At 35.6% G+C, this 16,293-nt stretch overlaps 1 protein-coding gene across 1 annotated transcript in view; it reads right to left on the reverse strand.

Annotated features, from left to right (window-relative positions):
- The window catches only part of LOC130682053 (kelch-like protein 4), an 86,445-nt gene extending 72,496 nt beyond the window's left edge, over nucleotides 1-13,949 (reverse strand). Inside the window, exon 1 of the mRNA XM_057496187.1 lies at nucleotides 13,895-13,949. The gene's annotated coding sequence lies outside the window, so the exon portion shown is untranslated. The remainder of the gene's footprint in view (nucleotides 1-13,894) is intronic.
- Between the last annotated feature and the right edge of the window lie 2,344 nt (nucleotides 13,950-16,293).

Raw genomic sequence — 16,293 nt, forward strand, 5'->3', positions numbered from 1 at the left:
AGATTCCCAGAAGTTAGTCACCGTATCTCTTAAAATCTGTATCCTCTGTCCAACATCTACCCATTCCTCGTCCCCCAACCTCTCCGCAGCCCCTGGTAACCACCAACTTAACAATCTACTCTTTGTTTCTCTGAGTTTGGCTTTCTTAGATTCTGCATTTGAGATCATACAGTATATGTCTTTCTCAGGCTGACTTATTCCACTTAGTTTACTGCCCTCAAGGTTCATTGACGATGTTACAAATGGCAGGCTTCCTTCTTTTTCTATGACTGAATAATATTCTATTGTGTGTGTGCATATGTGTATATATATGTATACATATACACATTTAGACAGTGTAAAAAATTATACATGTATATATATGTATCACATTATCTTTATTCGTTCATCAATGGACATTTTGGTTATGTCCATGCATTGACTAATGAGAATAATGCTGCAGTGAGCACAGGAATGTGTATCACTTTGAGATACTGATTTCATTTCCTCAACATATATATGCAGAAGAGGGATTGCTAAGTCATATAATAGCTCTATTTTTACTTTCTTGAGGAAGCTCCAAACTGATTTCCATATGAGCTGCTCCATTCTACATTCCCACAAATAGTGGGAATGCACAAGGATTCCCGTTTCTCAATATTCTGACTAACACTTCACAGCTCTTACGTTTTTTATAATAGCCATTCTAGCAGGTGTGAGGTGGGTAGCTCATTGGGGTTTTGATTAGCTTTTCCCTGATGATTAGTGATACTGAACATCTTTTCATGTACCTGTTGGCTATTAGTATGTCTTTGGAAAAGTGTCTATACAAGTACCCTGCTCATTTAAAAATCAGATTATTATTATTATTTTGCCATTAAGAATTATGAGTTCTTTATATATTTTGGATATTAACCTCTTATCAGGTAAATGATCTGCAAATAGTTTCTCTTATTCTGTAGACTGTCTTTTCATTTTGTTGATTGTTTACATTTGCTGTTTACTGTATTTTCGTCAATGTAAATAAAGATATTTTTCAATTGATGTACAGTTGACACACAGTATCATATTAGTTTCAGGTGTATAACATAGTGGTTCAACATGTATACACATTATGAAATGCTAACCACAATAAGTGAAGCTACTATATGTCACCACACAGTTATTACAATAATATTGACTATATTCCCTATGCTGTGCTTTTCTTATGTACTATGACAATTACTTTAAAACTGTAAGTTTCTATCTCTTAACCCCCTTCATCTATGTTGTCCATCCTTCCATCCCCCCATCCCTCTTCCCTATGACAGCCATCATTTTGTTCTCTGCCTTTATGAGTCTGTTTCCATTTTCTCCTTTCTTCTTTTCTTTTGTTTTTTTTTTAGAATCCACATACAAGTGCAATCATATGGCATTTCTCTTTCTATGACTTCACTTTGCATAATATTTCACTTAGCATAATGCATTTTAGGTCCCTCCAAGTTGTCACAAATGGGAAGATTTCATTCTTTCTTATGGCTGAGTAATATTCCATTGTATCTATAAACCACATCTTCTTTATCTATTCACGTATCAATGCACACTTAGGTTGCTTCTTGGCTATTACAAATAACGCTGCAATAAACAGCAGGAGTGCATACATCTTTTTGAATTGGTGCTTTTCTTTTCTTCAGCTAAATACCCAGATATGTTATTACTGGATCATACAGTCTATTTTTAATTTTTAGGGAATCTTCCATAGTGATTTCCATGATGGCTGCATTAGTTTACATTCCTACCAATAGAACATGAGGATTCCCTTTTCTCCAAATCCTCATGGACACTTGCTTGTTGTCTTTCTGATACTAGCCATTGTGTCAGAAGTGAAGTAGTATCTCATTACAGTTTTGATTTGCATTTCCATGATGATTAGATATATTGAGCATGTTTTAGTGCCTCTTGGCCATCTGGATATCTGAAAAATTTCCGTTCAGGTTTTCTGCCCATTTTTAATTCAATTATTTATTCTTTTGGCATTGAGTTGTATGAGTTGTTTATATATTTTGGATATTAACCCCTTATTTGATATAACATTCACACATATCTTCTCCCATTCAGTAGGTTGCCCTTTTGTTTTGTTGATGGTTCCTTTGCTGCGCAAAAAAAACATTTTAGTCTGATGTAGTCCCGATCATTTAATTTTGCTTCTGTAGACTTTCCTTGAGGACACAGATCCAAACAAGTACTGCCACGACTGATGTCCAACAGTTTACTGCCCATTATTTGCTTTTAGGAATTTTATGATATCATGCCTTACATATAGGTCTTTAATCCATTTTGAGTTTATTGTTTATAGTGTAAGAAAGTGGTCCCATTTCATTTTTTTACATGAAGCTCTCCAGTTTTCCTAACCCCACTTACTGTAGAGATTATCCTTCCCCCCATTGTATATTCTTGCTTACTTTTCATTAATTAGTAATATGAATGTGGGTTTATTTCTGTGCTCCCGATTCTGTTCCATTGATCTATGTGTCCGTTTTTGTGACAGTACCATACTATTTTGATTACTATTGTTTTGTAGTATAACATCTCCAGCTTTGTGCTTTTTTCTCAAGATTGCTTTAGTTTTTCAGGGTCTTTTGTTGTTCTATACCAATTTAAATAGTATTTATTCTAGTTCTATGAAAAATACTATTGGTATTTGATAGGGACTGCACTGAATATGTAGATTGCTTTGGGCAGTACAGACTTTCTAACAATATTAATTCTTCCAATCTATGAGCATGGAATATCTTTCCATTTATTTCTGTCATCTTCAATTTTATCAATGCCTTCACAGGTTTCAAGTTCAGGTCTTTTGACTCCCCTTTGGTTAAATTTATTTGTAGGTATTTCATTTGTTTTGATACCATTGTAAATGGGATTGATTTCTTAATTTCTCTTTCTGGAAGTTTGTTATTAGTGCATAGAATTTTTCAGAACCCTTTGTATTTTTGTGGTGTTGGTTGTAATTTCACTTTCATTTCAGATTTCATTTATGAACTCTTTTGTTCCTGTGAGTCTCGCTAATGATTTATCATGTCTTTATTTCACAGAACTGGCTTTCAGTTTCATTCATCTTTTTAATTTTCTTTTTTAAAATTTCTGTTTCACTTATTTCTGATTTGATCTTGAGTATTTCCTTCCCTTTACCATCTTTGAACTTGGTTTATTCTTTATCTTGTTCCTTTATGTGTAAGGTTAGATTGAATGATGTTTTTCTTATTTCTTGTTGTAGGACTGTATCATTAAAAACATCCCAGTTAAAACTGCTTCTGCGGTTTTAACTTTCATTTCTCTGATGATTAGCGATGTCCAGTTAGGACGTACAACATCCAAAAGACAAACAACAATAAATGTTGGCGAGGATTTGGAGAAAGGGGAACCATCCTACACTTCTGGTGGGAATGTAAACTAGTTCAACCATTGTGGAAAGCAGTACGGAGGTTCCCCAAAAAACTCAACATAGAAATACCATTTAACCCAGCAATTCCACTCCTAGGAATTTACCCTAAGAATGCAGGAGCCCAGTTTGAGAAAGACATATGCACCCCCATGTTTACTGCAGTATCATTTACAAGAGCTAAGATATGGAAGCAAACTAAGTGTCCATCAGTAGATGAATGGATAAAGAAGATGTGGTACATATACACAATGGAATATTATTCAGCCATAAGAAGAAAACAAATCCTACCATTTGCAACAACATGGGTGGAGCTGGAGGGTATTAAGCTCAGTGAAATAAGCAAGGCGGAGAAAGACAAGCACCAAGTGATTTCACTCATATGTGGAACATAAGAACAAAGGAAAAACTGAAGGAACAAACAGCAGCAGAATCACAGAACTCAAGAATGGACTAACAGTTACCAAAGGGAAAGGGACTGGGGAGGATGGGTAGGAAGGGAGGGAGAAGGGGGAGCAAGAAGAAAGGGGGCCTTACGATTAGCATGTATAATGTGGGGGGGCACAGGGAGGGCTGTGCAACACAGAGAAGACAAGTAGTGATTTTACAGCATCTTACTATGCTGATGGACAGTGACTAATGGGGTATGTGGGGGGACTTGGTGAAGGGGGGGGTCTACTAAACATAATGTTCCTCATGTAATTGTAGATTAATGATACCAAAAAAAATGAAATTACCTATTGTCGAGTCTGATCAAGAACAAGAAAGATAAAACCACAAATAAGCAACATTAGGAAGAAAACAGTATCCAAATTTAGAAAGGTTAAATTATTAAAGACTGTTGTATACATCTTCATGCAATATAAATTTAAATAGATATATGAATATAGTAATGGAGATATAGGCCATAGATAATGGTGTAAAAATGTCTGGAAGGCTATACAGCAAAATGTTAACAGGGATTACATAACAGAGGGGAAAGGGAGTTAGAAGGGATGAAAAGGAACCTCTGTGCCTCTGTAGCACTGGCAGAAAACCACACAAACATGTACTCATGTATTACGTATACACACTGATTTTATTAAAATCATGAAGAAAAATGATATGTTGCTTTGGAGACAATAATTGTCAGGTGTTGTTGGTACATAGGTTACTTAGGCAAAACCAAAGAAACTGCTCACACAAGAAAACAAAACAAACACAATTAGTTTTGGTTTCCAGTCCAGTGTAGAAAATGCTTAGGCTAAAGCTGTCACTTCCATTCCCACAAAAAACAAGCAGAGAAACCTGAAAATCAACACCTCTTCTTAGATCCATCATGGAATTGATGTCACAGGGAAAATCATGGCCTCCAAAACTGGAATGCCAGAGAGGTCAATACAGAGAATCACAGCTCACAGGAGCAGAACCTGAGGAGCACAAACATCCACGAGAACTAGTACCAAGGCAGGAAAATATAAGCTGTAACTGAGACAGTGTTGGGGCCTTAGTGTGGCCAAGTCTGAGTTAAAACCTGAAGAGGATCCCACGAGTTTGTTAGTTTATCTCGAGGAGTCCTACCAGGTTCTCATACTGAAGATCAGAGAAAAATCCTCTCCTGCTTCCTTAAGAGACAGGGAAAGTGTACCACTTTTGAAACACACCCAGAGCATTCTGTTCTTAACAAAGCCTGTCCTCAAGGGAAACTATTTTATAAACGCCTAATCTGCTGGGGTTTTACAGAGCCAAACCAATCCAAAGGAGGGAAATACTTGACTCCACAGCATTCCAGCCTTTAGTATGGGAGAAGGGAAATACTCAATTCCAGCCCCCCCTAGCGTTCCCATCTCACCTAAGGGGGGCATTAGTGACTAAGAAGCACCTAGAAGGTCACAGCTCAGGGGCGCCAGTTCACTGAAAAACTGATACCTACTCGTAGGATAATAAAATGCTTCCTCCATTTTCCTCCTCCTTTCCCCATATCTTACCACATCAGTAAGGCTCCTGTATGATAACATAAGAATACAGTTGAAAGAACTGCATGTTTCAGACATTATTTAAAAAGAACTCTTTTGAGAAACTCGACAATAAGAGAAACAAAAACAAGAACATTCGAGGAAGTTTTAGTCTCTGAAACCTACTGCTACAGCAAACAGTGCAAAGATTCTAACTTCTAGCCAGATAAACATAAAACCTCACACTAAGTGGTTTTTTACCCAAGTTATTTTTACCCAGTATACCATGCCCAGCTTTCAACAAAAAATTTCAAGATATACTAAAAGACAAAAAAATCACAGTTTGAAGAGATATAGCAAACATGAGATCCATATTCAAATATGGCTCACGGATTCAGACCAGGGTTTTAAAACAACTATGATTAATATGTTAAAGGCTCTAAAGTAAAAAGTGGAGACAAGTCAGGAAACAGATAGGTAATGCAAGAAGAAGGACCGAAGCTCTGAGAAATAATCAAGAGGAAATTCCAGAAATCAAAAGCACTGTAACAGATGAAGAATGCCTCTGATGACTGATCAATAGACTAGACCACAGACAAGGAAAGAACCCATGAGCCTGAATAAACTTAAATAAAAACTTCCAAAACTGAAATGCAAAGAGAAGAGAAGAACAACAAAGACAGAACAGAATCTCAAAAGACAATTGGAAAAGTTGTAAAGTGGGCATAGTGGGAATGCCTGAAATAGGTGAATGAATGAAAGGAAGGAAGGGAGGAAAGAAGTAAGGAAAAGGGAAAGAGAGAAGGGAAGAGGAAGGAAGGGCAAGCAGACAAAAACACTTGAGGCAATAATCCTACAAGTTTCCAAAATTAAAAATATATATCTAACCACAGATCCAGTAAGCTCCTAAAACGCCAGGCAGGATAAATACCAAAAATATCAGCATCCAGGCATATTATATTCAAACTGGAGAAAATAAAAGACAAAGGGAAAATCCTTAAGGAAGCCAGGGTTGGGGGAAAGCCTTACTTACAGAGAAGCAAGGATAAGAATTACAATGGAGTTATCTTCAGAAACTGTGCAATCAAGAAAAAAGTGGAAAGTGTTGGGAAAAAAAAAGAAAAAACACCATCCACCTAGAATATTGTATCCACAAAAATTTTCCTTCACAATAAAATGGAAATAGACTTTTTCAGGCAAAAACAAAAGAGAGAATTTGTCACCAGTGGACCTGCCTTCCATATAATGTTAAAATAAATTATTCAGGAAGAAGGAAAATAGTATAGGTTAGAAACTCAAATATATAAAGAAATGAAGAGCATTCAAAAATAATAAAGTAAAATAAAATACTTACCTTCCTTGTACTTAATTACTCTAACAGATAGCAGTTTGCTCAAAATAAACACAGCAAAAAACTGTTTAGTAATTAAAGTTTGTGGATACACAAAACGAATGACAGAAATGGCACAAAGGACTGGTGGGAGGAATTAAGAATACTTTCTATAAAGTACTTGCACTAACCAAGAAGTGTACTGTATTTGAAAAAGGACTTTGATTAGCTGTCAATGTATATTGCAAACTCAAGGGCAGCCTTGAGGTGTAACTAAAAAATGTAAAAAAGGAAAAAAGGAGAGATAACTGGCATGCTGACTAGAGAGAAAATGGGGTGACGTAAAATGCTCAATTAAAAGCAAAGAAGGCAGGAAAAGAGTGAAAAACCAAAAAAGAGAAGAAGAACAAGAACAATGAATAGAAAACAATAAAAAAATGGTGGATAGTAATCCAACTCTCAGGAATCACTTTAAATGTCAGTGGTCTAAAAACATCAAAAGATAAGAGACTGTCAGAATGGATCAAAAAACAAGACCCAACTCTATTTTGTTTATAAGAAACCCACTTTAAATGTAAAAACATATGGCTTAAAAGTAAAGGGAAGAGATATGCTAACACTAATCAAAAGAAAGTTGCTTATATTAATTTCAGACAGCAGACTTCAGAACAAGGAAAATTATCAGGGCTAAAGAGGGGCATTGCATAATTATAAGGGAGTCAATTCACTAATAGGCTATAACAAACCTTGATGCCAATGTGTCTAACAACAGATCATCAAAATTCATGAGGTAAAACCTCACAGAACTGCAATGAAAAAAACAGATGAATCCACTATTATAGCTTAAGACTTCTACCCTCCTATATTAATGATTGACAGCTCCAATAGGCAGAAAATCAGTAAAGACAGTTGAACAACTCCATCAATCAACTGGATCTAATTAACACATATAGACTTTCAACTAGCAATAGCAGATACATTCTGTTCACAAGCTCACATGGAATGTCACCAAAATAGATCACAATCTGAGCCATAAAATACACCCGAACAAACTGAAGAGAATAGAAATCATAGAATGTATCCTCTTAAACCACAGTGGAAATAAACTAGAAATCAATAAAAGAATGGTAGCTTGAAAAGCCCTAAAATATACTGAAGTTAAACAACACCATTCTAAATACCACATGGGTCAAAGAAGAAGTCTCAAGGGAAGTTTAAAAAAATTTTTAACTAAATCAACTAAAAACATAACTTACCAAAATTTGTTGCATGCAGTGAAAGCAGTGCTTAGACAGAATCTCGAGCATTAAATGTATATATTAGAAAGGGTGAAAGACCTAAAATCAATAACCTAAGTTTCCACTTCAGGAAACTAGAAAAGAAGCATATGTTAAATAAAAAATAAGCAGCACAAAAGGAAAAATTAGTAAAAATTGGAGAAGACAACAATGAACTTGAAGTGGGAATTCAATAAAGAAAATCAATAAAACCAAAAGCCTGTTCTTAAGAAGACCAATAAAACTGATAAACCTCTAGCCAGGTTAAATAAGAAGAAAGGAGAGAACACATAAATTACTAATGTAAGAAATGAAAGAAGGGCCATCAATAATGATTCTATGGACATTAAAAAGATAATAAAAGAATATTATTAGCACTTATTGGTCATAAAATACGAATTTGACGACTTACATGAAATGACCATTTCTTTGGAAAACGTAATGTGCTGAAACAAACTCATTCAAGGAGAAATAGATACCTGAATAAGTCTATATGTGTCAAAGAAACTGAATGAAAAATGAGTAAACTTTCAAAACAGAAAGGAACAGAACAAGGTGAGGTCACTGGTGAATTCTTCCAAATATTTTTTTAAAAGGAAATTATACCACTTTTCTGCAATCTCTTCCAGAAAATAGAAACAAAGGGAATGCTTTCTTATTTATTTTATGAGGCCAGTATTGCCCTAATATTAAAACCAGATAGATCCATTACAAGAAAGGAAAACTATAAATTAGTATCTCTCATGAACATAGACGTTAAAATCCTTCATGAAACACTACCAAACTGAGTCCAACAATGTATAAAAAGAAATGCACACTACGATCAAGTATGATTTATTCCACATAGGCAAATAAATAATGCAGTCCATCATGACCTGAAGAAGAAAACCATATGATCACAGCTTATCAATAGATGCCTAAAGAGCATTTGACAAAACCTAACACCATTCATTCTGGTAAAAAGAAACTCATCAGAATAAGAATGGGGGAGCATCTTCAACCTGATAAAGAATGTCTACAAGCATAGCCTACATTATTCTTAAGCAAAGCATAACAGCGTACATTATTCTTAATGATGAGAAACTAGGTCTTGTTCCCCTATATTGGGAATAAGGCAAGGAAGAACCACCTCACCACTTCTAGTCCATATTAAATTGAAAATCCTAGCTAGTGCAATAAGACAAGGAAACAGAGGGTATATGTATTGGGAAAAGAGAAATAGAACTGTCTTTTTTCATAGATGACATGTTTGTCTATGCAGAAAAATCCCAAAATATCGACAAAAACATCTCCTGGAACTAGTAAGTGATTACAGCAAGGCTGCAGGATCACAAGGTTAACATACAGAAGTCAATTGCTTTATCATAAGCAAACAATGAGCAATTTGAGTTTAAAATACAGTACTATCGCCATTAGCACCAAAGTACTCAGAAGTACACAGGTATAAATCTAACAAAGTATATACAAGATCTGTATGATGAAGATGACTACATTCTGATGAAGGACATCAAAGAATATCTAAATAAATAGACAGATTCCATATTCCATATAGATAGGAAGACTCAACATTGCAAAGCTATCAGCTCTTCCCAACTTCCTCTATAAATTCAGTGTAACCCCAAGCAAAATCCCAACAAATTGTTTAATGTCTATTGATAAACTAATTCTAAGGTTTATATGAAAAGTGAAAGATCCAAAATACCCAATACAATATGGAAGAAAAACAAATTCACTGGACTGCCTCTAAATTGACTTGAATTCTTACTAGATGTAAAGCTACAGTAATCAAGACTTTGTGGTACTGACGATGGGAACTTTCAATTTTTCTGTAAACCTAAAATCGCTCTGAAAATACTCTATTAATTAGAAAAACACAAACCTCTTCATCATAAATGGACCAATAGTTGCTACTTTTGACGAAAGACTAGTCCAGTGAGGCCATACATTAATTATATTATCCTGACAGAATAACATAACTTTGATGATACCATAAAATAAGCATTAATGTAGTAAGAGATTAATTTATGGACTACCTACATGACTATTAAATTCCATGAGTAATGAATAGCTGAACCACTCTTGAGTGTTGCTTTGGATCAAGTCAGAGGGAATGTGAAGGCCAGCACATACCTGAATACCAGCTTAAAGCCCGCAGGCCTTGTAACCTGACCCTCTTCACCTCAAAACACCTAGGTGTCCATGTGTCTTATTCTAACCTGCTCCCCCTTTAAGATACAGGAAGAATATTAAAAGGCAAGCTCGTTATAAATATGCTTACAGAGTGTGATCCCCTGCTCAGCAGGCTTCAAACAAGTAGTAGATCAAATGCCAGGTAAGCTCTCAGATGGTATATAAATTAGACTCTTTAAATATAAAGTCGTGAGCCTCAGAGTAATTAGTGTCATCGTTGTCCTGGTCTTAAGTTCTTGGTCTCTGCCATGTTTGAATAAAGTGAGCACTGAAGTTCACCCAAGGTATAAGGCAGTTGATTTCCCAGGCATTGTAGTGGCTACCCTTTGGTAACTGAAAGAATCCTTAGCAAACATGGCAGAGTGCCGCCTATCTGCAATATTGGTAGAAACCGCACCTGGAAAGAGTGAAGCAGTGTCATAGGGCACAGGACAAATCACCTTTAATTTTATGCCCATTAACTATACTTTTATATATCCTTCCTTATAACTATTACATTAATATCTGATCCAGTATCCAATTAAGTTACTATAAACCCTGAAAGAGTCATCCGAGGATGTTTTCTGTGGCAGTGGCACGTAGGGTGGGCATGGCTCTCCTTCGGGAGATTAACCTTAAAGGATATGGATGAAAACTAACACCAGATTCACATAATAAACCATTAATAGACATATCAAATGATCTATAAAACTTTTATAGTGTGAATCTGTATAACCTAGTTTGAAGGAAAAATTCTCATCAACTAATACACTCCGAAGCACCAATTAAGATAAAATTGTCCTAAATCATTTAGCACTCTTTTTAGCAAGAAGTAATCTGTCTTTTCTTGCACTTTAATATTTTCAATTGATATGTATTCTCTTTCAAATTTTATTTCGGTAGAGTTAAAATTATCAATTAAAAATTATTTATACAAATAGCTCCCGCATCAATTAACTATTTATATTCATACTTTCTAAACCAATTCCACTCTGCCTTTCCTGAGGCAAAGCAAGCAGATTCACATACTGTTGTAAGGGTACCAATGCACCATGATTTTACACAGAGTGAAAACACTTATGTCTTGCTCCTAATAGCTTGTTGATTCAATAATATTTTATTCTGAAATACCAGTTAAGTATGAATGAGTACATCTATTTATAGTCCAGCACGAAGGGTCTACCAGGTTAGCTTATTCCTAGTTTATTCTAAGTTACTGGACTCATTCCATCAAAAACCCTTTGGGTTTCAGTAGCTATTTCTCTAAAAATGAATTACTCTGGGTAGCTACTATTTCTTAATTATTATACATAGAATTTGTTCATGCAGATGTTGTATTGCCTGATAACATTTAACAATAAAAACACAGTTTTCTCCAATATGGTGATTTAGGACCTATCAGAGACTTTTTTAAAATTATGATTTGGGAATCCTCTAGCCCACCCAACATAAGACCACTTTAAGTATTGATTGAGCCCAGTGTGCTTTTTGTGGTCTGAATTGCCTAATTTGTATATTTTTCCTCAAGACTTTGTTGTTTGGGGTGTATATTTGCTTTTCTTTTAAATGGCCACACAAAATAAAGTGCTTATTCGTTTGGAAATTAATTAGAGACAGCATCTGAGTAGATAAGTAACATCTGCAAATGGGTAAACCATATTAATATCAAGGAAGACAACCAATGGGCAAATTAGAATAAAATCCCCAAAATTACTCAGAAATAGGATATATTTGAATTTCTTGACAGATGTATACAAAAAGTTAACAATCGACACCTGTGGAGAGAATGACTGGGAATATCCATTTAACTATTTAAAAATAAGAAACGTGGAGTATTTTGATATTTTGAAATGTAAATTCCCATCAATTTATTCTAATTGCAATGGAAAACCACTTGTAGGCAAGGTGGTAACATGGTCCGATTAAAAGATCTCTCTACTGTTTGGACAATGGATCAGCGGAGGTCAGGAGAGGAAGCACAGAAGCAGGGAGACCATATAAAAGACCACTGGGACAATCCAGGCTAGAGATGATAGTGGCTTGGACTATGTTGGTGGCAGCAGAGATGAGAAGAAGAGGCCAGAGTAAAGATAGATGTTTCAGAGGTAAAACCCACAGAATTGGTGATGAATTTGTTATGGGCAATAAAGAACCAAGGGAATCAAGGAAGCCTTCTAGATTTCTGTCTTGATCAACACAGTGGGTGGTATGCCCATGTACTGTAATGAGAAAGAAGTTCAGGGATTGGGGAAACAGCTATTATGGCAGCACGAGTGGCGGAATACTGCAGATGCCCGTCACGCTACCATAACAGATGAACTTGGGTGATTAATTTGGCCAGAAGTTATGGTCAAAATGTTCATAAACAGTCAGGGCTCAGTTTTAAAAATTAAGAAGATTCCCTTAACCAGTTTCATCAATGCAATACCAGTAATAAATAGTAACACATTTCCTTTTGTTTTTGTTTTAGATTTTTAAAATCAACATTTGGTTTTCTTCTTTGACTAGGTCAGTGGTTTTGATGTTCTGCAGTTACATAAACATATATTTTTCTTGTTTATTTGTGCTTACACTTACCTTAGAAACTAAGTTTCAGTAGGTGGGTAAATCGAATATTTTTCAAAAGTTCACACTCTCTTTAATTTACTAATCTGCAAGTCTGACTATAATCCATGAAGTCTCGCATGATTTAAACCTGGACACTTATGGAGAGTCATGATAACTAAGATATGCTCATGTCCTTCCTACAAAAGTCCCAGATTTACACAGCCAACAATGGAAGTCACATATTTCCAGGGAAAGGTCAACATCTTTGGCATTTCCTGCCTGCTATGGTTTGACAGATATTCACTTTGGTTTTTGGTTTAAACAAAGTTTAAAACAAGGACTCTTTTGAAAAACTGGTTTACCTCAGGGAAGTGGCAAGGTGAGTTTTCTTAAGCATGCTTTATTTATTCACCATTTTGACCACTGCACTTTTTCTCATTCTGTAGATGTTTTTAAACTCCTATTACTTTGTCCATCTCAATGAGCTTTAACACAAGTTATGCTCAGCATGGTGTAATGGGAAGCAAGGGCCTTGGACACAGCAGAACTGGTTCCCTATCAGGTACACATGTCATCTCCACTATAAAGATGGGAAACTGAAGGACAAAGAAGTTAAGTAAGTTTTCCAAAGTAACACTATGTGTAATGTAGAGCCAGGATTTCAAGCAGGATTTTCGGCATTTCAAAGTCTGACTTTGGAGTCCATGGTATTTACAGCTATACCCTGCTGCCTCGAATTGACTGTCAACAATTATTTGTGGTAGGCCCTGAAGTAGAGAGCCCTTGCCCAGTCACATAACATCCCAGAACACAAAATCATGACTTGATCCCACGCTCAAAGAAAGCATGACCTCTGGTCTCATTTTACCATATTAATCTGCTTCCCATGGAAGTGGAAACACATATATGCAACATACAATTCTTTAAACCTTTCAGAGTAAAGAAGAGGTTACATTAAATAGTCTAACCATTAGATTGTAATGGAGAGACTTAGATACTTACAGGTGAACAACTTGGCTGACTTAACTGCTCTTCTGAAATGGCCTGAATCAACAACACCAAAGTTAACCGTTCGAGCAATAGCAATATTCAAGGTCAGGCTGCCATGATGGGGCCAGGAACACAGATATCAAGGTGATAATGGATAGAGTCGAGAGGGATCCGAGATGGCAAACAGGAAATAAAGTCTGGATATAAACCTCTAGATGGGAATAGTGCTCTTAAAGGATTCACATACCCGAATTTAGCTGAGTTTTCCACTTCTTCCAGGAACTTAGGTTTCTTTCGTCCTGATTTCTAACAGAGAGAAAAATGACAGCTGAATAACCATCTTTACCTTTATCCTAGCACCGTTTACACACACACACACACACACACACACACACACACACACACACACACACACCACCTTTTATAAATGTTAAAGATGTATATAACTCTGAAAAAATTCACAACCACTTCAAAAAACTTTCTAAGAGTCTCAGTGGTTATTTTCATACCTGTGTTTTGAACACTTTTAAAGTCTTTGAGACTTTTTTCACTTAATCTGAGTATTTTTTTACCTTGCCTCATTCATCATGCTAAGATGTAAGCTTCTGATGAACTCAAATACAAATGCCATAATATGCCAAAATGGAAGACAGGGAAACAAGGAAAGAAAAACATAGTTTCCACAAGCCTCACATGATTTGGTGCACATAGGTCAATAAGAAATAACTGAATCTTGAAATTTTCCATGTAAATGCTGAGAAATGTGTGCATTGGGAAAACATTTTAATGTCTAAAAATGTTAATTACTACGACTTACATACCTTACCTACCAGTCTTCAGTGTGGTAATATTACTATTAACTGTTTTTGTAATTCATCTTACAGGTCTTCCTTTTTCTTGATTCTAAACTATATTATAATGCTAAATTTTTGAATTTTAAAAACACTAAATTCTAACCTAATAGTAAAATATAATTCTCCCAATTTCTCGTTTTCTCTACGTGTGTGTGTGTGTGTGTGTGCGCAGTGCATGCGAGTGTTTTCACGAGTTCCTAAATATTGATTTCCATTTTGAATGAAAATTTTTAAGTATTTACAAACATTCATGGAAATACATGGTTTCCCCTTGTTGCAGAGAGTCATTGTCTTGAAAAAGAATGCAGCTTTGGTTGTGAATGGAATTTTTGAAGTCTTGGAGTTGGTGTCCAATTGCTACCTACACTATCCAGGTATTGTCATACTGTCAGGAAGTGAAGATGAGCTTCTTTCACACTTCCATTTGTTGGAAACAGGAAAGGCAAACCATAGTAACAAGTACAAAAAATGACCTACACAAAATAGAGCATTGAAAATATATAGAAATCGCAGAGGAGAGAGACTATGTTTCTTATCTGTTTTTGTCAGGAATGTGTGTAAATTGAGCTGTCAGCTGTACCTTTCTGACAAGGTGACCGACCGCTCACTGCCCAAATCTATGGGATTATAGTTAGTAAATTCCACAGAAATTTTTATCTTGATATGGAAAACATTTCCCTCATGAAAATATATTGTTAATTCCCTTCAATGTGGTTGCACTGTCCAAAACTACAAGAGGCACAATTTGATATTTTTACATCCTCTTGGATTAAGGTTTTATTTTTTATATATATGTAATCTGCAAATGAGAATCAAGAAATCTGCACAACCCCCTGTTATGTCCACTCCCTTCAAAGTGGATTATGAGTACATTAGTTTGAGAAAAGAGAAAGTAATAAAAAATTATTTAGGCATATGATGCTACAAACCACAAACTATTTCTAGACTTCTAAGCAGGGATTGTTAGCAAGAAGTTTCACTGATAATCTTGTAAGTTATGCTTCTCAGAGTACTTTCAGGAACAGCTATTACGTGTGAGGCTTTGAGCAATTTACTTTTCAGAATTTCAGTTTTCCCTTTTATAAAGTGGAGTAAATGACAGAGTTTGTATGAGGTGCAAATGAGAAAATAGATATGAAAACATTTGGTAACTCCAGTGCCCCAAATACAATGGCCTAAGCCCTTCCATTGGTAGGAAGAATTACCACAGAATGCGTAACATATAGGTCGTGGCTAAAATGGAAAAAGAAACCAAGGGTCATTGACCCACATGCCCTGTTTCAATTTTAATTAAGAATGAACTTAAAATTAGAATCTGTTTGCTGTAATTGTTGCTCTTTTATCAGATGATTGGTATACAGGACTATGCCTATCAGGTAGTATTTTACACATCTGAAGAAGGTAAGACAGGATGCTTGAAAGATGTAGAAACAGGCTCAGAAGTCATAAACAGGTCAAAGTTATTGCCAGAGCTATGACTACAATAGTTACATATATTTTATGGCACTAAATGTCTTATAAAACACTAAGATACAATTTGTATTACAGAGGTTCTGTATACCCTTATGACAATTTAAACTTTGTTTCCTTATTCACCTACAAATATTTATTTCCGGGCCCTGAATATACAGCAGTGAATAAGATATATCAGGTCCTGCTCTCACAGAGCTGCCTCTTAAGTCCTAAAAGGCCCGAAATGCCTAAAGTCAAGTCAACAGGTTCCCTGTCATCCTATCATCCCATCCCCCAAGATAACTATTGTCAATAACTTGACACCTCTGCTTTCATACCT

The sequence above is a fragment of the Manis pentadactyla genome, chromosome X (genome assembly GCF_030020395.1).
Source record: "Manis pentadactyla isolate mManPen7 chromosome X, mManPen7.hap1, whole genome shotgun sequence".
NCBI lineage: Eukaryota > Metazoa > Chordata > Mammalia > Pholidota > Manidae > Manis > Manis pentadactyla.